At 31.1% G+C, this 14,377-nt stretch overlaps 1 pseudogene; it reads right to left on the reverse strand.

Annotated features, from left to right (window-relative positions):
* Window positions 1–12,769, reverse strand: part of LOC149165715 (AUGMIN subunit 2-like) — a 43,911-nt pseudogene extending 31,142 nt beyond the window's left edge.
* Window positions 12,770–14,377: the final 1,608 nt, after the last annotated feature.

The following is a 14,377-nucleotide window of genomic DNA, read 5'->3' on the forward strand; positions in this document are numbered from 1 at the left end:
ATGCATAACTGCACAATTTGACAGCACAGGGTAAAGCAACCTCAAGTTTGAGAGCACAGAGCAAAGGGACTCAGAACGGTAGACACCTAAGCAACATGCAGGGGTGGCAACAGGTGGAAACTTCAACCACTTATAAATTAGTTTAGTTTTTTGACGCTTCCAATCTCTGCTAGCATTTCATAGTGCTAGACTAGTGCTAGTATTAGTTTAAACCAATTCCTAATAGTTCTGAAATATGAATGACATCAAGCGAAGGTACTATATGCTTATAGCTTCTTGCCTCAGGAAGAGGTCAAATAAAACCATAAAAAAAGAAAAATATAGTTTTCAAATCACATAGTGCGAACCGAAATAAAACCAAAATAAAAACTAACAAAAATTAATGTTATATCGATGGATTCTGCTTACTATAATCTATACCATCTGCGAAATGACAAGGACTAATAATATACTTAAAAGCTCAATTAAACAATATGACCAAATATATAAATGGAAGAAACATCACATTGCTCATAAATCTATCATTTAGAGAAAAATGCATTAAAATTCATATAAATTATAAGTAAAAATTGCATTAGGTTAACAAGACATCACATTGCTCATAAATTTATCATTTATCGATAATGCATCGAAATTTATATAAAATTTAGGTAAAAATTGCATTATGTTATTAATATTTTATTGAGTCACGTATGGGCACATTCGAGGAATTAATCTCAAAAAAGTTTAAAAAGTGATGCATTATTTATAATATTTACCGATACATGTGATATGATATATCTATATACGGTATAATGATTAAATGATAAATAGATTTTTTTTTAATTAATTATGGTTAATTATATACAAAGTGAGAGTGTTTAATTATTTTTAATTTTAAATTTTTGTGGTCATTTTTTGGAAAATTATGACTCAGATTATTCACAGCATATTGTTCATTAGATCGACATTTCTAACTCCAAAGGGGATCCATCACCAGGATAGAAAATGAGTGATACTCTGAGAGAAGAATCTGCGGACCAGGGCAGACAAATAGAAACCTAGTGGCTTAATAAGTTAAAAAAGAAGCCAACTAATTAAAATATATAACCCTTTTTATTTTTATTGTTTTAATTTAATATGAATTATTAGATAATTAATTCATGAATTTATTTCATAATTTATTAAATTCATAAATTTATTTCTTCCTTCTAATTTGTTTTAATTTTAATTTTAATATGAAATCTTATTATATTATGTTACTTAATTAAATAAATAGTTTATGTTAATTTTAATTCTTATTATTTATAAATAATATATTAATTCTTTTAATTGCCTCATTAATAAATTAGTAAATATTAGATTTATTTTATTTCATTTTTAATTTATAGAATAGTCTTATTCGAATTTTATTTTTATTTATTAGTTGTTTAATATGTTAATGTTAATAAAATAGGTAATTATTATTTTTTTTAATTTTTTAACCTATTTTTAATTTTTAATTCTTTAATTAAATAAAATAGGTAATTATTAATTCTTCAACTTATTTTTAATTATTAATTTTTATTTTTAATATGAATTATTAGATAATTAATTCATGAATTTATTTCATAAATTTATTTCTTCCTTCTAATTTTTTTAATTTTAATTTTAATTTTATTATATTATATTATGTTACTTAATTAAATAAATAGTTACATAATTAAATAAATGGTTTATGTTAATTTTAAATCATATTATTTATAAATAATATATTAGTTCTTTTAATTGTCTCATTAATAAATTAATTCTTTTAATTGCCTCGTTAATAAAGTAGTAAATATTAGATGTACTTTATTTCATTTTTAATAATTTATAAAGTAATCTTATTTGAATATTATTTTTATTATTAGTTGTTTAATATCTTAATGTTAATAAAATAGGTAATTATTAATTCTTTAACCTATTTTTATTTTATATTATTTTAATTAATTAATTAACTAATAAACTAATGGAGGGAGAGTTTAGAAATTAAGGATGGGGTAGGGGACAAACTTGATGTACTACTCCTCGAAAGGTCTCGAGGGATTGATATGTCTAATCAGGGGGGGCCAGTTTCCACTAATCTCATTTCCATTGTGCCTATTGAGGTTATGTGGAACCTTCACAATTTCAATAGCCTCTTTGATTTTTCTCATTTGATAATGATCTTCCCTTGCAATAATCGTGGCATTCTCCAAACATACATGATGCTTGGTTTTGGAGGAGTGCTCTGCAAGAGCTAATGTACGAGACCTCTCATTCTTAATATCTGCTCTGTGCTCTTGAAGTCTTGTTTTCTAAGACCGCCCTGTCTCTCCAATATAACTTTTCCCGCATGAACAATCAATCTTATTATTATCATTTTTTAAAGTTAATTAATATATGTGTTGATTTGATGAATTTTGATTATTAATATATATTTGAAATTATTTCGATAATTTTAATAATTTAGTTTCTCATTTATTTGAATCAGGGAGATTTTAAAAATAAAAATTTATTTTAAATTGTAAAAATATTAATGAATTTTAATAGTTTTTAATACATAAATTGTAACATATTTAGCTATATTAATGTAAAAATATTTAGTTATTTAAAGGTTTTATATACCTTTTAATGTAAAGTAAATTTAAGTTATAAAATTTAGACTATTTTTTTTAACATGAAAATTGGTAAAATTTTTATTTGAAAAAAAAGGAAAATTAGTTTATAAGAAAAAATTCATCTTTAAACCTAACAAGTTCTTTATTCAACTCGTCAAAAGCTAGCATGTCAAAAATTTGTCATCAGTTGAGTAAAATGAATACGGTATGGTGAATAATAAATATTTAGTGTAATGATGCTTTATTAAACTAACTTCTAATATAGGAGATAGATCAAAGGCCCACAAATGCATTTATTATACATGCTTATCTACTAGGATGGCAAATCAAAGTTTATGATGGAACCTAAATCATTTTATATATTGCCCATGTTTTATATACTTTCCATGACTTGCAAAATTCCAACATTAGAAAGTTTCAAATTATTTTTTTCTCTAAAGTATTCATCAAAGGGTTGGAAAAATTACTTTTCACCAGAAAGATTTTTAAATTTTTTATTAGTGGTAAGGTCAGTTGATACAAAATAATTTTTAATTATGGCATGGGGATTTGATATCAAAGACTTAACTCATTGCCCTATAGGTTTATTTTCCAAAGAAAACTTCTAGCATATGATGATTGAATAAATCTTCACAACCCATCACTTTAATCCATCATTGTCCATTAATTTCACCTTGATCTTTCTCAGTAGTGCATGCAAAATACTACTTACCTTATTAGCCTCTTGTTATTGCATGTTTTCTTTTACTATAGGGATGTAACATCTTCCATTTAGAAGATCTAAGTTGCACTATAGTGAGAATGTTTTTTCGTTTCTTTGAATCAAATCTTACTTGCGTGCATCCTTGTTTTAGTACATTCAACAACCATAATAGTGTAGTACTTATAAATTTTTGAAATGTAGCTTTCCTTTCTGATACTTCTTTCCTATTTTTCTTGGATCACCTTTTCATGATCAAAGCGATCACTATAAACTCATATTGGCTCACCAAGCATTAAGTCATTCTATGGGTGGTAAAAGATGCTATTATAGCATTTGGAAACTATATGCCATAATTTCGAAGTACTTTGCTTAACTACCGCTCAACATTTTAATCTATTTTCTAAGAGAATTATAGGTGATTGTGATCATATTAGTCATATAACATAATTATTTCACATGGGTTTTGAGATGTGACATGAACCTTTTGTTTATCATCTACTCTATATGTTTTGCTGAAATATTTTTTGTGGTTTTATACATGAATGAATAAACTAATGCATGATGAATTGCTTGTTCCTTGATTGTACTCAACATTGAATTGTTCTATGCAAAGAAGTATTAGTATTGAGAATTGCATGATTGTGTGAAATGTTTTTGCATTAACTTAAAAGGAATGATATTTTTTATGTCATTCATCCCCATTAACCATGATAATCATACAATCTCATATTCTTAATGTGATCATATATTTAGGGAGTTTAATATATCATTAGATTTTAAATAGTAATCACACATTTCTAATTCTTTCTTAGAGCATCTATTTAGGTAGGTCAATCTCTCATCACCTTCCCAAGGTGAATATAGAATTAATGGTCATCTATGCATAAATATGCTTTACATAGTTCGTCTACTTACTAATTTTACCCATGTCTTCTTAACATATATGCAATGTGATGGGAGGAATCTTGATTTTTTTTTATTTGTATGCCTTGTTGTTGAGTACAGCTAAGGATCATTGAATTTCATTAGGTAAATAGAGCTTGGAAGTGGAGAACACCTATAATGAATTCAAACCTGCTCAACATGCAACATTTAAAAAGAGTCATCCAAGGTATACAAGCCTTGTGGTGATTAGATATACCAAAATTTTTGGGTCTCCATATCATCAACGTAACAAATCATTTGAGTTACCAAGTAGCAAAATCATGCATTTTTGGCATGTCTAAGGTTGATAGCGTTGGGATGACGATTGTCGTTAGACCAAAACATGTAGGCATTAATCTTTGTTACAACCGCTAGAGCTAGGATCCATGAGAGATAGTAGTCCATATCATGAAATACAAGGGGAGTGTTGAACTTGCATCCAACAATGTCCCCCCTGCGAGTTGGATGAGTTTTGAACTTGGGACTTGTTGCTATGATACCAGTCATTGGGATCACGATTGTCATTGGACTAAAACTTGCCAACATTAATCTCTGTTACAATCACCAAAGTTAGGATCCACAAGATACGATTAGTCCATGTCACGAAATACATGGAGAGCATTGAACCAATGTCCAATAAATAATATAAAAAAAACAACTAATTACTATGTAATAAATGACAGATAATAAAACTCTGATAACAATCTTCCTTTCTTTAACAAAATTTGATAACTCACTATATTAATTTTTCAACCAATTTATTAAAATATCTAATTTTCAAAATAAAAAAATATATATATATATATATATATATATATAAATTAATATTTAAATAACAATAAAGCACTCAACCTTAATAAAAATAAAGTTGATATAATTATAAATTAACCATTTCATTTTACTCACATATTTAAACAATAATAGGTAAACAATATAAACAATAATATGTAAACAATATGTTAAATATATCATTTACTTAACCACCTATTTATTCCATTAAAATGTCTAAAATAATATTACATCCAATATGTACTTAATCACCTCCTCATTGTAGATGTGAGATTTTATCCATAAAACCATTTATTCTTTAGATAAATTGATGGTGTAAAACACTCCAAGATTTTTCGAGTTCCATGCTAGAAAGGTTGAAACATGTCCACGTCTAAAGTTTTGTTCCTTTATAACATGAGGTGGCCTTTTGATTTAGGCCACGCAACGGTCATTCAAACTTTCCTATAAAAGGACGTGATGTCATTACATTCATCGACACAAGTCGGTTGAATAAGTTAGTGTCGTGAGTTTATCTTTTCAAGTCGGTTAAATAAGTTAAATCTTAAAATTTGACAACCCACAGTGAGTCACATTGCCAACTCACAAGGATTTTGTTCTATCCAGTGCGTCATCATCTCTAAAGTTGTCAAATTGTTAATTAAACAAGAATATTTAAAGTTATTATAAAGATATGTTCACATTATGAGTTTCATATTGGAATTGAATCTAAATAAGAAGGATAACAACATTTTAACTATCCACATCAACTAAATTTTATTTATATATATATAGATATATATTATTCATATCTTATATTAATTCATATATATTATGTATTTTGTTTCTTTATATCTTTTATATCTATAATGTTTATAATGATATTTTTTAATGGGATGATTATTGATGTCATAAATGTGAACACCAGATGACAAGGTTTGGCTCTAGGTAGTAAGACCTTTCAACGTATCACTTGACATGTCTCAACAATAAATTATGTCTTGAATGAGTTGCTTTCCAACTTGCATGCCACCATGCATTGAATTCGATTGTGTGGAAGGGACTTCCAGATCCTTCAAAGTGATATCCCTCTCCATGCAAATTGCTATGCTTTCTTTTTTTGTTTTGGAAACCATATCCTAGTTGTTTCCTCTACCCACCATGACCTTTTGCCACAATTCCTCCCTATTATGGTCCTCAGCAGGTTGCCTCTCTTATGCTTTCCTCTTGCCCTTGTCTGCATTAAATTTGGAAGCAGGCTGACCACAATGACCTCTCACTCGACTTTCATTAACCTGGAGGTCGATATCAACCTCTTCTTTTACCTGCACTTCATCTAGCCTTTTGGCTTTGGTGCATATTTGTTTGGCCCACCTCTTTCTTCCATCAACTACCATGACTTGCTAGTGAGGCAAAAGCCGATGGGGTGGCAAAGAACACGGTAATGTGGTAGCTCAAGAGCTAGGTATTGTGTTGAGGCATCCACACACCATTATCTAGCCCACTTGAGATTCAATCACAAATCCATGTAGTTGAGGATGAGGTTAGGCGTGAGTGATAGGGTGTTTTAGATTCTAAGGTGTTGGATGTTCCAGCATCCCATATCGTTGACGCAGGGAATACTAGGGGTAGAGAAAATCATTAATTTATATATTGTGGATTTATACTTGCACGTCAAGTTGTTACTGAGATAAGTATTGATAAGCATATGGTAGGACAAGAACACTATTCTACATAAGTTGGATGGACTAAATTGCTCCTAATGGAAATCAATGAAAAGGGTTGCTCACGTTCAAAATTGATAGCAACGCCCCATTGCAAAAATGCAAACCATCCTATGACCTAGAAACTTTGTTATCTACATGAACTACATGTTTCTTTTAGTTATTTCTATGTTTATAACTTTGGTTACTTTAGTTCCTGTTGGCTATTTTGTTTTCCCCACCTTTGACATAACTATCCTCTTTTCTTTTGTATATTACTATCATACTCTAAACTAGACCTCATATTCATAGTTTGTTTTCCCACTATTAGGAAACTTTTATCCTTCTCAGTTTCATGTTGCTAATCTTAGCTCATTTTTGGAAACTACTTGACAAACAATTATTCTGTCTTTGGTCTGGTTTCCCTAGTGGTAGGCCAAAGATAGATAACATTTCAATGATTTTGTAATTTTACAATGAAGTAATGAAACATTTAACTTTTAAAAATTGGTTTATAATTATATTATATTATATCCATTTCTATATAAAACATATTAGTTATTATATTATATTATACAACATGAGTAAGCATAACGTTTAAGGACATCTACTTCCTCATAAGATTTCAGAGGCTCAAATCCAAAAGAAGATAAAGTATTTACAACATTGTAAGCATTAGCAGTCAACATGCTATGTGGAGGCAAGTTCCTTGTCCCATAAACAAGGGGGTCTCATAAACCAATTTGGTGTCTGGCTTAGTTGTGACCTTAAAAATAGTTTAATTTACTAGTATTAACATTATTATATATTTTGCTAGTATTAGTGTGTGTATGTGTGTGTGTGTGAGTGAGAGAGAGAGAGAGAGAGAGAGAGAGAGAGAGAGAGAGATTGTTTATAATTTAAGATGATTGCATTATGATTTTAATTAGTGTGATGTTCTTTTATTTTATTTTCTTAACTCAAACTATTGATAAAATAAAATATTATATTTAATATTTCAATAATATTTATCATCTCCATATGATATTACTAAGAACATAATCAAGATGAGGTTTATATGTAGTTAACTATTTCCAAATAAAAATATGGCATAATAACATTTGACCTATCCAACGCAGCAATTATTGTTGACCCAGTGTCTTGAATCTCTATTGGTTTATGAATTTCAAATCATTCATATAATTTTTTTTATGAATCCCATTTTACGCCCCAAATTTACTCTAACTTGAAAGATAAAACATTTCTAAATCTATATTACTTTTAAATTTACGTTTTCAGATCATTTGGTGAGCAAGATGTCCATGAAAAATGAAATTCATGAATTTACCATTGTGACTGAATTTATATTAATAATAATCAATCATACTTATATGAGCTTAATGGTTAAGAACATTTGTTTCATCCTAAGAGATCACAAATTCAAATCCAAAGGGGGGTAAAGTATGTGCACCTTCGTGCACTATAACACCAAATCATTGTGTAGAGGTGATTCCCTTCATCGCACAAATAAGGGGATCTCATACACTAGTCTTGATTTTTATCCTACTTATGAACATAAAATTAGATGGCGATCTTCATCATCATCTCAAATTATGATATCTAGCGGCGTTGTGTTTAGAAAGTGGAAAATTTATAAATAGGATACTTATATCTTTGATAATTGATTCAATAGACCAAAAAATTTATATGAAAAACATGGCCACATTTAGTCAATGGGTTCAATCAATTTTTATGAACTTGCTCAAAGAAGCAAAATAAATAATGTTTAACTCATCACAATACTTCTTATTATGCAATGACATTTTGAGCCTCTTTGATTATCTGTTGAGCATTAATGAGGATTTTTTTTTCCAACAAATGTTTAGCAATGGAATAATGTGAAATAATACAATTTTCCTTGCATGAGGTAAATTACATTTGTTCATTGTGGCCATTTATAGATAACATATCCATGTATTTTCCAAAGTCTATGGAACTTTCTCTACCTGTGTCCTATATGGTAAGATATGTCTTTATGCTTTGCATATTGTAAGCCTCTTCTCAATGTCTAGGTCAAGACTTGCATCTGTTTCAAGTGCCTAAAGTCATTTTTCAACATTTAAATTGCATTGGCAATTGAAATTTTCATGGTTTTTGACAATATACTCTTGCATGAATGCAATGATAGTGACCTCTTGTTTTCAACAAGTCTTGAGATTAAAGTAATTGGAAATCATTTATAGGAGAAATTATATTGAGTTTTTCAAGTCATTGACTACACCTTGTTACAACTCAAATACCTCCTATATGGTAATAATGAAAAACTATTTCCTACAATGGAGAATTTAGTTAAGTACCATATATAGGGGACACCTTTAATGCTTTGTCCTTATGATGATAAGCTTGAGGGGACAAATGGTCTCACAAGATTTGGGTTTTCCTACTATTGATCATGGAGGGTTACAATGTCTTCATCATTAATATTGAAGGTAACACCAATCATAGATATGTGGAGGCTTTGAAAGCTTTGGATATTATACTGAGTTATAAGATTGCAATCCTATGACTATAACCTTCTTTAGATAGTATAGAATTTTTAGAACAACAAGAATTCAAATCTTAATATAGTGGGCACAACAAAAATCTAAGTACCACGTGCGATCCAAAGTGAATACCTAATTGTCTTCACTAAACATAGTAATACTATGGTTGTACCATTATCTATGGAAAGATATATAACATAGTAAATCACCATTGTATTATATTGTTTCATACTTCTCCTTCAGAGAAATATCATAACACTTAAATTATTATGTGCACAACACATGTTTGTATAGGGTATGACATTCTTCTTCATCCTTACTTTAGTTACTGGTAAAGTAGGGAAACACACACAAAAATAAGGGTCCTTAGATTATAGGTTAATAACCAAGATAGTTGAAATTAGCACTAGTTGCAATTAAATATATGATCCATGAAATATTGCATCAACGAATGATTTGTAGTGAAAAACTAAAAGCCTGAGCAATCGAAAATTGCTACCCTTCTTCACATAGAAAAATGCACACAATCTATCCTAATAATTGATCATGTATCAAGATCTTGATGTAGGGTATTTTTTGTAGAAATTGTTAGGACTCTTAAGTGTTTTATTGTGTTGATATAGCAAGCATCACATAATTCCTTGTAGATTTGCCTCCTCTATTGTTTTGAATTGAATAGTATATTGGGAAGTGGTGAATCCCTTTAGAAGTAGGTGATATTTAAAAGTAAGATATTGAGTGGGTTTTGGGTGACATTGGGAGTCTATAAGGATTCCATTCCCATGTAAAGAAAAATTCCCGAGATGTATATCAGCATAGTGAAGAGGAAAACCTTATGGTGCCTTAGAAGGTTGGAGAACACAAAATAAAGAAATCATTGCAAACGTGTGGAGAGGAAAGTGTAATGTGCCAAAGGAAGATAACATAGGGTACTTAGGGAGGTACCTATTACCTATCCACATGCATGGGTAAACTTAGGATACATTTTTTACTCATATGATGCAATTTTCTAACCAACAACCTCGCCATTATCTAATGCCTCATGCCCACTATTGTATTAACTTGTCCACTTGACTAACCTTTTCATTTGAGGGAGGTTGAGTTATCAATTGTGAGGTACATTAGCAAATTTTGCATGCAAATTCTTTCATTTAATGTTATTGGCATTCTAGCATGGATCATGAATTGAAATTGAATTATAGATCATGATACTTTGGATGCATACTTGTTCCCTTATTCACCTTGGTGGTTATCACTTTTTTCCAATCTAATGTGACCTTATTTAGGGATTTTCCTCACTATCTAGGAGGGGCACAAATAAGAAGCTCTAATTATAATAGCGTACCATATTACTCATACTTAACAATTGTCATCATTCCATTATTTCTTTTCTTATATGGTGATTAGTTGTTATGCATGGTTAGTGTTGCTTTTTATATACCTCATCTTATAATAAGTAGAATTAAAAATGCCTAAAATTATCACAAATATATATATATAATAAACTAACCATTAAAACACAAAAATTTAAAAAAAATATAAAGAAATTCAAAATCCAGTTATAAATCTCTACCTTCTCTTATATATATAGTCGCTCACTCCTAAGTTCCATGCATATTTCAGACATATCAAAATATCATCTACCCTGTATGTTTATAGTTTTAAATATAATTCACCTAAATATTAAAAGTTCATTAAAAATAATCTAATTAGTTCACCTAAATATTAAACTTTAATAAGTTCATTGACTATAATCTAATCCCGTATAATGACAAAAGGAATTATAAAATCAAGCATCTAATTTTAATGCCAATATTCAGAAAAGGAACATGATTGATTAACATGTATGGTGTCTAATCACGTATAATGACAAAAGTAATTATAAAATTAAGCATCTAATTTTGATGCCAATATTCAGGAAGGGAACATGATTGACTAACATGTGGAGTACCCTTTAATGCATGTATTGGTTGGGTGAAGGACTTAGGTTGGAGCATAATAAGGATACAATCTCATTGCGATAAAATAGTTCTAAGAACTATAATGACAGAAGTGTATGAATGATGTATATATAATTATTAGGAAATAATGATAACATTTAAATATAATTCATAAAATAAAATTACAAAATGATAATAAATGACCAACTTATTTGTGTGAATGTGAGCATAATAAGATACTCAAGCTAATTAAACAATGAGATAAAAAACACAAATACATTAGACATCACATTGCTCATATATCTATAAAAAGATATGAAATATAATGGTGATAAATATGAATTATTAAGGATAATTATAGAAAATGAATTTTAATTTATAATTATTTATAATTAATGTATATATATTTTAATTTTTTTTATATAAATATTTGCATTTTTTTTTTCACATCAAACATCACATTGCTCATATATCTATAAAAAATTATGAAATATAATAATGATAAATATGAATCATTGGTGATAAATATAGTAAATGAATTTTAATTTATAATTATTTATATTTTATATACATTTTAAATTTCTTTATATAAATATTTGCATATTTATTTCTATTTTTATTGATTAAATTTATTAAGTTTTTATATATTTTTTTTTGATAAGTAAGAGACGAGCCTTCTATTAATCTGATCAAATTACATAATATACAAAGTGCCCCAGACAGAAGGGGCAGCAAAAAACCAGAGACCGAAGCTCAAAGAGGTTCCTGCAAATAGCTCAAAGTGGTTCCTCCAGCATCCACTAGACAGACCCGGAGGCAATAGTAAAATGTCCACGAAACCGAATCCTCATTGTTAAATACATAACCCTGATCTAGCGATCAACAATCAAAGGGACCCACAAAGGGACCCATAATCGTGCAACAAGCATAACCAATCTCAGCCGTTGAAAGAAAAGTCCCAAACCAATGACCAATGGGATATCACACAGACGAGAAGCATGGAGGTTAACCACGTGATGAGAGTAGTTTTCTCTCACCTATTGATGCCACGTGTTACCTCCTGAGTGGAATCACATGCATCTTCCACAATACCAGATACCAACCATGTCCCACACGATATACCACATACGGTTTTGGGGTTTTGTGTTCATGGTTTCATGGAAAGCCCGGGGCCCATACAGGGACCCGTAGTGGACCCCACTGCCCCTTGCAAACAGACCCGACCGCAACTCTAAATTGGGTCCAATAAATAGCAACATGTATGGAACTCTAAGGCAACAAGCATGACCCATCACTGCAGTTGAATACATAATCCCGATCCAATGGTCATCGGGGATATCACATGGTCGAGAAGCGCGGAGGTTAACCGCGCGATGAAAGTGGTTTTCTCTCACCTCTCGATGCCACGTGTTACCCACTGAGTGGAATCGCATGCACCTACCAAAATACCAGATACCATCTGAGTCCCGCACGAAATACCACTTATGGTATTGAGATCATGGTTTCGTGAAAAATCCAGAACATTCCTGTAGAACTTGCTGAGCCTTCCGCCTGGAGTCGCCAACAGAAACCCGCTGAGCCAAATACACCTAGGCAGTCCGTTCTGCATCATTGCCCAACTTGAAACCTTCATCATTCATCCAAAAGTTAACAAAATTGTGGAGAGCAACCATATCCCAAAATCGTAGACAAATTAGGTGATATCATCCTCACTCCTGTCTCCCGAATCCCTTCGATCAGCATTGTTCATCCATAAATCCCAATCTTTGGTTGCCAAGATGAAACAGTCCTCTCGCAGTTTCCCTTCAGGTGACAAATCCCATACATGCCGAGAATCCCTGTCCTTATTGGCCACACCTTCGTTGGCCAACCGATCTACAAGCATGTTTGCCTTCCTTCTAACATGAACAAATCTAATTGTTTTAAGGGTTTACAAGTGAGAGTGGATACGATGAAAAATCTGCAGTAGCTTCCAGTGCTTCGACACTTTATCTGGAAAGGTTCCATTGTGAATCTTCTTGGCTGCTCTGATGACTAAATCTGAATCTACTCCAATGATAACATTCTGTAAATTTGCCTCTACCAGGATTTCCAAGCATTGATCTAAAGGCAGAAGTTCATCCATGTTATTGGTACCCTTTTCCGAGTGGCCATGGAAGATGTGTTTTGTGTGCCCCTGAGAATCTCTTATAGCACCCCCAAAGCTAGCTTCCCCTGGATTTCCCTTAGAAGCTCCATCAATGTTTACTTTGAAGAAGCCCTGAGGACGGGGTTGCCATCTACTGTCCCATGTGCTAATTGTTTTCACTTCCTTCCTTATTTCTTGAGGATTGATGGATTGAAGACCCAAATTAAGAATAATAATCTCCTCGTGAGGCAGAGGAGGATTTGTGGGAATTGACCTCAAAAGGATCTTAACTGTTTCTTTAAGCTGTATTAGAATTTGATTGATTATATGTTGGGGTTCATTCGCTTTACTTGTGAAGATCTGCCTGTTGCGTTCTTTCCAAATATTCCAAATAACAAAGCCTGGTACTAGCATCCAAGCTTTGTTGATGATCTAATTCTCTGGGAAGTTCTTCCTCCAGTTTTTCAGAGTGTCAGATATGCTAAGATTGTCCCTGTCGGTTTGTTGGAAGCTTGATGCCACCCAGTCCCAAACCTTAGGAGAAAAAGAGCAGAGGTTGAGAAGGTGTTCAATTGTTTCCTCATGTGAGCCACATAGGTGACATTTGGAAGGGCTAATGAAACCTTTCTTTAGGAGGTTTTCCCAAGTTAGGATCTTCATTTGATGCACAAGCTAGATAAATAGCTTTATTTTCATCCAGTGAGGAGTTTGCCAAAGTTCTCTCCAGACTTTATCAACATTTACAAAGTTGAAACCTGTGATTGCTTGTTTTGCCTCATTGAGGTTAAATTTACCTTCGTTATTCTTCCCCCATCTTAATTGGTCGTGTGAGGAGGAAACTAGAATTTGTCTGTGATTTATGTCCATAGTGAGAGCCTCTACCATGGCCTTCAAAGGATTCTCATTACTGTAACTTAGTTCCTTCCACTTCCTCCATTTTTCATTGTTCCTTCCTTGGTCCCAGAAATTTGTTGGAAATAATACTGAGAAAGGTGGGGGGGAGGTGAATTAGTATTATCAAATCACTAACTTTTTCATTTCCATACTTAGATTCATATAAGCTACTTTAGTTAAGGGAACCCGCGTGTA

Source organism: Pinus tabuliformis, chromosome 5_1 (genome assembly GCF_031772625.1).
Source record: "Pinus tabuliformis cultivar Carrire ecotype Pingquan chromosome 5_1, CPIR1, whole genome shotgun sequence".
Classification (NCBI taxonomy): Eukaryota; Viridiplantae; Streptophyta; class Pinopsida; order Pinales; family Pinaceae; genus Pinus; species Pinus tabuliformis.